The sequence below is a fragment of the Pinus tabuliformis genome, chromosome X (genome assembly GCF_031772625.1).
Source record: "Pinus tabuliformis cultivar Carrire ecotype Pingquan chromosome X, CPIR1, whole genome shotgun sequence".
NCBI classification, from domain to species: Eukaryota; Viridiplantae; Streptophyta; class Pinopsida; order Pinales; family Pinaceae; genus Pinus; species Pinus tabuliformis.
The window spans coordinates 24,314,013-24,324,070 of record NC_142308.1 but is presented as its reverse complement, the minus strand read 5'-3'; positions in this window follow the sequence as shown (position 1 = coordinate 24,324,070).

Sequence of the window (10,058 nt, the reverse complement as noted above, 5' to 3'; positions counted from 1 at the left end):
AACCATTTATGCCTGCTCTCCATCGCAGCTGTTCCTTATATGATCGCAGTTGTTCCTTTTATGACAACGAATTAGATATCACGTTGACTATCTCCATGGACTGCATGTAATGACTGTCTCCATCAGTCTTCATGAACAGCATATGACTGTGTATATGTTATGCGTACATCGTGTAAGGGTTGCTGCGTATGACAACGTCTATGATGCTGCGTGTGACAGTGTATGATGCTGCGTGTGACAGAGTATATATATGCATGAGTTTCCATGTCTGAGTGGAATCCTTATTACAGCGAAACCATTGGAATATTTCCACGCGTGAGTTTTGTTTTTATGACTGCGTGAACAGGTCTTATGGACATCGTATAATTGCTTCCTTAACTGCGTTTAGGGTTTCTAGACAGCATATGAGGGTATCTCCATTGCAGCGTGTAAATATAGCTGCGTTGTATCTCCATTGCCTGCATATATATGTTCATTGCCTGCGTGTAGGTCTTTATGACCAGCGTATTTCATAGTCTGACCAGCGTGTAGATGTCTTCATAATCTGCATGTAGGTCTTAATGACTAGCGTTATGACTGTGGCTCTTCCAGGAGCAGATTCTCACGTTGACTGTGGCTTAGGGGAACGTACAGCAGCTAGGGCATCAGGGCATCACTTGAAAACCAGCGTATCACTCTTGGTGTCTCACTCCTTCTCCAAAAACCCAAGACGTGGAGAGGAAGAGATCACTCAAGAATGTGTCTTCAAATGACATCAAATCCTCATCTATTTATACTAACGTGTAGATGATGAATAGAAACAACGTTTGGGCTTCTAGAGCCTACATAAGAGCTGGTCGGCTTGATAATAATTACATAAACAAAATAAATTCATATCTCCATAAATACTTATCGGAATCGGATGATCTTTGGATCAATCCTACACCTCTCGACGAGAGGGTTCCAATAAAAATATCAGCTGCCATAAATAAGCCGACCCACATGGAGTTTGGCCCTAGTTGCCAATTTAACAGAACAGAGGGGGTGCTGGATATCTTGTTGATTTCTTTTCTTAGGATGCATATATTGTATGCCAAGGGTAGTCTTGCTTGTATGACGGTGAGAAGAGAGGTTGTTGTAGATGCCTTGTTGATTTCTTCTCTTAGGATGCAAATCTTGTATGCACTAATTGAAGGCTTGCAAAATATTCCCATGGATGTTGCTATTCCATATGAATATGAAGATGTCTATGTACTTTTTCTTCTAACTTGGTTTTTGAAGGACATGATTGAGTGCACAAGGATTCTTTAGTGGAAGCACCTTAAACTGGATACCTCTGTTGCTAAAAGGAATATTGGAGTTGCAACAAGGATGTAAAAGAAATTACCAACACCCAAATGCATGCTAAATAAGACTAGGATCATCAACGATATCAAGGAATAATTAGCAATATTAATCACCTAATGAGTCAAACATGTTTTTGTCCTATAAAACTTTTTTCGATTATAATCTTTTTCTTGATAAACAATGTGGGGCTAACCTACCATCTTGAATTTTTTGAGAAAGCACATGAATGAAGGGTTTTAAGATTTGAACAATCATTTATATTTTGACATTTTTAAACATTACTATAGGGGAATTGAGGTTTATAATTGGCCTTCGAAGGAAAGTATTAAAATAATTACACTAACCAGATCAAGAAAGATTGAAAATATTATCTATTTCATGCAGAACTTTATTTGCTCATTATTGCTATTTTCCATGTAACTTGATGTTAATGTAGAGTTACGATGTTAAATTAAAAAATAATATAAAAAATTCATTAGTAGGATTGTGTTTCTATAAACTTCAAATCAAAATAAAGGAAAATAAGACAATATGGTTATTTTTTGTTTGTTTGTTTGAAAAAAACAATTAAAACATACTATGATTTTGAAGAAAGAATAGAAGCATATTTTCATGTAATTTCAGTTTATTTTCCAATAAGTTTACTAAAAGTATAAGGTGTTATACTCGTTGGCCAACAATTACCCACAATTGAAACGTTTTGTAAACCTACAGGGAGACTGATTGAAATTACATGAAATGTATGCTTTTATTTTTCCGTGCGTCTAATTTTCTATCTAAATTTGTTAATTCAAATTTTGTCCAATATAATTTAAGACCAGCTTTTTCATAACTAACAATGCATGGCATTGTTTTTCATTCCTTATTTTGCTCCTTTGAGAATGTTACGAGAGAAAATTGCATTTAATGATAGATTGTAAATCTATTGAACTATATTTTATTACAATAGTTTAGAGAATTACATTTAATTCAAATGTAAGAAAAGGATTAATGACAAAACATAATACCTATAAAATGACACTTAACCCATATTCAACCCACACTTTACCAAATTGACTTACAAATTTTGGCTAGTTAACTCATTCTTGTCTTGAAATGCTCAATTTAAATTTTTAGCGAAATGATTTTATATTATCTTGCCACACAATATTCTCTATAATAAAAAATATAATTTTTAATCATCTTTTGGGTAATTAGTTTTGTTGAATGTGTAATTAACCTTATCAAATAGGATACAACATAGCGTAGGGAAAAATATTATGTGTTTGGGTCCCTTTTGCTTGCAGTAGTATGCAGAATGTTGTTGAATGAACATTGCAATTCCCATCTTAAGTGAACCAATGTTGATGTGATAATCACAATTGCTATGAATTGGAAATTGAGGTCAAACCTGCTAAAGCTGTAATCAATGTCTGTTGGGTCAAAGAGATGCTGTAACAATGGGGGTCTTTGGAAATTACAAGCCCTTTAATTGAGTTAATACTTTGCTCCTTTTTTGTAGAGTCATTTAGTCAAAGTTGACTCACATTGGATGGAGATTTTGTCCTTGGCAAGACTCTCAATTCCTTGCCTCTTCTTTGAGATTTGTGGCTTCTACTAGTGGATGTTTTATCCTAACTTGTAGCTAAGCTATGGTTGATTTTCACATAGAGGTTGCATGCATGTAAACTTCAAAGTCTAGAATTGGTTGGTTGTGTGAGTAATTCTTTCACAAAAATTGTAAACTTTAGATGAAGAATTGTATGGGTACTTATTTACATGGATGTATTGATGCTTGTTTGGAGGCCTTGGCTTGTGGGCAGGTACTTCTGCATCGGCCTTGTGTTTAGGTGTGTAGAAGTCGCCCACATCTCCTTAGAACACTTGTTCTAGGTTGAACAAGTTGCTAATGTAACTTAGCCTAAAAATACTTAGGAAAAACACATATTAATATATTGGCTTATTGAGCTAATAAAAACTTAGGAAAAGTAAAGTAATTTACATTAGTAAGTTTTAATATTACCCATTGATCTCAAGTGAGGTGAGATTTAATCTTGGCAGTCAATCACTTTGAGGTTAGGGCTAGGATTAGGGTTTTAACTCAATGTAAAGTTATAAAAGCAAGGCTGAGAAGAGGATATAGACACACAACAACATTAGAAGATTGAGAGTGGCATCTTAGTTAGTGGTGTGCTGGGTTTGAGGGAGTGCAGAGAGTTTGGAGATTGTTATGAATAATATATATATAAAATAATACAAATAATGTAAACAATAATAATAATAAATAATGATTAATTAACCGGTAATTAGTAAATGAAGAGGTATGTTCGTAAGGACATGACCGTTGGTGAAGAGGTATATGCCTAGCTATATAAGCAGGCCCTCACCCTCACTTGTAATCATCTCATTTGTATTCAAATATTCTTATATAATATATTCTCTGTTCCATGATGGACATTCTTATAGGAGTTGTCTTTAGTGCGACTTTTTGGATTTTCGGTGCCGAAATCCGGTGGAAAAATTTGAGGTGAAAATTTGATTTGTGTTATTTACACTGGTTTTTTGACTGTATATATGGATTCAACACCTTCAAAAACCCCTAGGGAACTTCTATTATGCATGGATTACCCATCAAGCTTGTAATTTCAATAAATTCTTGCCGGATTTTAGAGAAATTAGACCAAAAAAACCCACAGGAAAAGCTTCCAAAAAGTTGCACTAAAGACAACTTGATTCTTATATACTAGATATTCTGAGTATCCTGCTGAGTATATGAACTTTGTTCGTGACATTGGTATCAGAGCATTCCTCTAAGTATATGAACTTTGTTCGTTACATTGGTATTGGAGCATTCCTCTAAGTATATGAACTTTGTTCGTTACATTAGTATTAGAGCATTCCTCTGAGTATACGAACCTTGTTCGTTATATATAACACATGCCGAACAAAAAAAAAAAAAAAAAAAACCGCATCCGGAGTCCTCACCCACTGATTTCACTGCATACTCTGTGACATCGACAAGCTTCCTCTGCCACAAATGCTGGCCATCCACACCATACGCCTCGTCACCCAACTTCCGACAAGCTCCCTCTGGTACAACCGACCGACCACCAGAACAACTGCCGAGAATGACCAAGCCAACTTCGTAGTCGCCACCTTACATCGCTAAACTGGCCCACCCTTGCACCACCGTTTGCAGCTGCCTCCACCCGCTATCTTGATTTAGCAATCGCCACCACTAATCCCTGTCCCATTCGCTGTAACTTAACGCCAACTGTCCACGCGCTGTCTGCAACCACTGTGAATACAAACTTGCTGCCACCATCTCAGCTTGCATTGCTTCTAGCCATTACCACCTCATTGTACGATCGTCGTCCGTGACTTATTCAACGCTTTGTCCATTCGTTACACTGAACACCCTGCCCTTTCACCACACTGAAACGCCACGGGCCGCGTCTATCCTCCCAGACATGGTGCTTTCCATCCATATTAAACCTTAATATATTTACTATATAATTGCTATATATATATTACTTAATTACAATCTTATTTGATTAAAATAATAAGGGACTAAATAAGTGAAGGGTTTTATATAAAATGGTACTTCAAGAAGTTATAAAAAAAGGAATAATTAAAATTAAAAAGAAGTTAATCTTATCTCGATAAACACAAAATGGAGTCTAATTTAGAAATGAAGGAAGGATGATTTTCTTATAAGGGTATTTTAATCACACATCACGAGTTAATTACATTAAAAGGGAACATCCAAGGGAAAAAAGTTAATATCACTATTAGTACAAGCAATGATGAAAATTACATAAATATTAATATGACGAATCGACTATTAATTTCATATGCCAATTTAGGTGAAACAACAAATATTTTTGGAAAAATATATGAAATTAATGATTTACAAATAATGGTAGATCGTTATGAGTACATATCTCAATTTTGTGTTGTAAAAATGTATGACAGAGAGATTGACATAATTCTTGGTCAATCTTGGTTTAAAGAATGTGGTATTTTCATGTTAAACATAGATAATTTTTATTTTATTTTTTCTTACAAGGGAAAGATGATCAATGATCACATTTCGAGATATGACAATGAAGTTAGAATCGATAATGTTGTTGAGAATTCAATGGGGGCAGTAAGTAGGTTAATTCTCTTAACTTGATAACTGTTTGTGTTACCTTTTTACTTATTAGCTTTGTTCCTTATTATTACAATGTGCGATACATCAAACAACTACCAAAACAATAAGAATAGTGACACAGTATATAGGCTGCAAGCCAGGGCCAAAACCCCTCCTCTTGAGGGGAAAACCTGTAAATCTCTTCTCTTCTTATAGATTCTTCAATTGACGAATACCATGATCTAGTGATTCAAACAAATACCCTCCAAGATCAAGATCAACTCGGCCTCCAGCTGTAGAGACTTCGACCTCCCACTGTAGATCCGAAATTTTGGCTCACGACAACTGTTACAACTGCTGCTACTTCTCTTGGAGACTTCGATCTCCCTTGAATAGCCTTCTCCTCCCTTCGCTTGCCTTTCCTTGAGTCTTAGGGCTACTAAGATGCCCTAAGAGACCTTCGCTTGCCTTCTTTTCTCTTCCTCTTCCAAGATCGAAACGGAGATAGTCCCAACGCAGAAACCCTAATTTCGATCTTCTCAAGAGAGGGAGATTTAGCCCAAGCACTTTGACTTCTTCGACTTCGTCTTTTTTGTACCCTCTTCTTTGACTTCATCTCTTCCTCTTCTTTGCATAGAATGAGATGAGTGGATGTGTAGAATGGAGGACGAGTTCCTCAATATATATAGGCTCTTCCAAGGGGCAGACGTTGCTCTTCATGTAGGTCGACTTGACAGCTCATTAGATGGACTTGATCTTGGAGGTATTTCGACACTTCAAAGACAAAATAATTTTTTCTTTACAAGATACAATGTGCCATAGTTTCTTCAATATATGACAATGACTCTACAATCCCTAGAATCATTCAATGGGTGCTTGACCTATAAAATAAAAGAACTTGAGCATGAAACCCATGCTCCAATAATAATTTCTTTTCATTTTATTATTTACAAGAATACATTTCATACTTATGAAGACCGAACCTAGTTACACATTCTTCAACACTCCCTCTTAACTAGGGAGGTATTCATAAGAGGTACATGGTCATTCTCAATTTGAAGAGATCTCATAAAAAGAGTTGGATTGGTAACCCATTTGTCTAACATCATATCAACCAACATTGTTTACATAGCAAGGCCTTGACTAACAACTCTATCCACATGACTAGAGCACAATGCTGGTGAGACCAATGATTTATAGACACCATGATCATTGTCTCACAAGGTTCATACTCCACCCGGGTGTTCACAGAGTATGAAATTCCCTTGGATTATTCTTATCTTGGATAGTTAGCCCTCAAAGAATATCGGTCCATGACTACTCTTGTCTTGAATGCCCTACCACATTTTGAAAGAGTATCGAATGCTAGATGGTTACCCAATCCTCCATTCTTTCTTCCCAAGTGAAGACAAGAATGTAGTGTCTATCTCTCCCTCTCAATTAGGGAGGATACATCTACCAAACCAAGCTTGTCCCTCAAATATACAAGCTTCTTGTTTGGAAGTGACTTCGTCAATATATCAGCTACCTGCTCATCAGTGGAGATGTATTGTAGCTTCAACACACCATTTTGTACTAGCTCTCGGATATAGTGATACTTGTTGTTTATATGCTTTGTCTTTCCATGAAACACTGGATCTTCAGACAAATGTATACAACTAGTGTTATCACAATGTATCATTGTAGGGTTCATCGTTCCTTCAAACATATTAGATAGTAGCTTCCTCAACCATACTGCTTCTCTGCTTACTTCACAGGCTGCAACATATTCAACTTCAACACTACTCAAAGCAATTGAGTCTTGCTTTCTGCTCATCCATGAGACCATGGAGGATCCCAAACTAAAACATCCTCCCGTAGTGCTTCTTCCATCCTGCTCACTGCCTCCCTAGTCAGAATCTGTATATCCAACTAATTGGACATCATTCCTTCTATCATATTTTAGACAGTAGTGGATGGTTCCTTGTAGATATCTCAGAATATGTTTTGCTGCTACCCAATGATCATGCTTTGGCTCCACTTGGAATTGACTGAGTACATTTACTGCAAAGCATATGTCTGGACGAGTATTCACCAAGTACATCAATGAACCAATGAGTTGCCTATACTTGGAAGGATCCACAGGGCTAGATTCAGAACTCCTTAGTCTCTTCAAGTTTATGATCATCGAAGTAGTCATAGGTTTGTAGGAGTAGAGATTTTTGTGAAGCCTATCCTTTGAAGGTATGCATCCATTCTAGCATACCATGCCCTTGGTGCTTGTTTGAGGCCATATAGTGCTTTCTTCAGTTTGCAAACATATGCCTTTCTATCTTTGACTTTGAATCCCAAGGGTTGCTCTATGTAGACTTCTTCATCTATTGTGCCATTCAGAAACGCAGTCTTGACATCCATTTGGTGGATGTTCCATCCCATTGATACTGCCAGAGAGACTAATGATCGAATCATTGTATATCTTGCTATTGGAGCAAATGTCTCTTCATAGTCGATGCCTTCAAGTTGAGAGAAGCCTTTTGCTACAAATCTTGCTTTATACTTATCGATACTTCCATCAACTGCATGTTTGATCTTATAGATCCATTTAGAAGTAACCATAGATTTGTCTTCGGGCCTAGGCACGATCTCCCAGACTCCATTCTTCATTATAGATTGATACTCTTCATTCATGACATCCTTCCATTCTCGATTATTTACAGCCTCTTCAAAAGAGGATGGTTCTGCTTCTATCAGTTTTGTCATGTATGCAACATATCTAGAATATCTTTTTGGTTTCTTGCTTTCTCTAAATGAGCCTGCTGCTCCATGACCTTTTGCATCAAGTAGTGTAGATTTCAACCAATTAGGTCTTTTCCTTGTTTCAGGGATGACCACAGGTTGAACAGGTTCACAAGGACCTTCTTCTTCATGGTGTGATTCTTCTTTTCCTTGGTCAACTTCCTCCTCAAATATCGGAAGTTCTTCATGATCGGAATCTATGGAAAATTCCTTTGATCTCTTGAATGTTATGCTCTCATCAAATATGACATAAGCTTTTGATGAGTTGTTATACCCAAAAAATGTTCCCTTTCATGCTTGAAGGATCCAACTTCTTTATTTTGTCCTTTGGTATATGGACATATACAAGACACCCAAAGATCCAAAGATGATTTACAAATGGCTTCTTTCCAGTGAATACTTCTTCTGGAGTTTTGTTGTCTAGAGATCTGTGTGGACTTTGATTCTGAATGTAGACAACTCTCTTCTTGGCTTCTCCCCACAAAAACTTAGTAGATCATGATTGTGTAGCATTGCTTTTACACTTTCTTCAATGGACCTATTCTTCCTTTCTGCAACTCCATTTTGTTCAGGATTATTTGGGACTATCAACTCCCTCTTAATCCCGGACTCCTTACAAAATGCTATAATCTCTTTGGATGTATATTCTCCTCCATTATCAGATCTTAGTATCTTGATTCTTCTTTTTGTAAGGTTCTCTTGATTCTTCTTTTTGTATGTTTCTCCACTTCAACTTTGAATTCTTGAAATTTTGTAAGTCCTTGGTTTCCATTAAGTAAACCCTTGTTTTTCTTGAATGATCATCTATAAATGTGACATAGTATAGTGACCTCCAAGTGATTTAGGAGTCATAGGACCACATACATCAGTGAATGAGATCGAAGATTTCTTTTGACCATGAAGCACTGCTTCCAAATGGTCTCTTGGTATTCTTACCCAATGCACATCCTTTATAGACACCTTCATGATCCTCTTTCAGATTAGGAATTCCATCTACTATGGAACTTAGGGTTGGAAGGATTTTGAAATGTAGATGACCAAATCTTCGATGCCAAAGTTCACATGGGCTAATTTCAATGTGGACTAGGGCTTGAGCCACAGGAGACATTAATTTGTAGAGTCTTCCTTCTCGAATGCCTATAACTTTGGCTTGATCTATACTTGAGTCTTTTCCCCAGACAATGACCTTTCCATCAATGAAGGCTATTCTATCACCCTTATCTTCTAGACTTGAAATAGAAAGTAAATTCTTGTGCAAACCTGGAACAAAGAGAATGTTGTTGAGGTGGATGTTGCTTCTGTCTTCCAGCTTTATGGAGGTTGATCCAATGACTTTTATGAGGTAGCTCTCATTATCTCCAAGTTCCACTGAATAAGCGGACTTTCCTTTTAATAAGGTCTTCAATCTATTGGAGTAACCAGTCAGGTGCCTTGATGCACCACCGTCAATTAACCAAATGTCTTCATCTTGGAATGTCCCAGAGAGAGTCGGGAAGAGACCTTCATCCCTTTCTTTGATTGATACCTTCTTTTTAGATAATAAGAAATTCCATGCTTCCTTAATGCCTTTCTTGAGATAGCTTGCAATCTTCTTAATGAACTTCTTCACTATAGAGAAGATATTCATGATGCCCTTAGATAACCTTAGCTCTGATTCCATGTTGAGAATTCAATGGGGCAGTAAGTTAATTCTCTTAACTTGATCACTGTTTGTGTTACAGTTTTACTTATTAGCTTTGTTCCTTATTATTACAATGTGCGATACATCAAACAACTACCAAAACAGTAGGAACAATGGCACAGTATATAGGTTGCAAGCCAGGGCCAAAACCCCTCTTCTTGA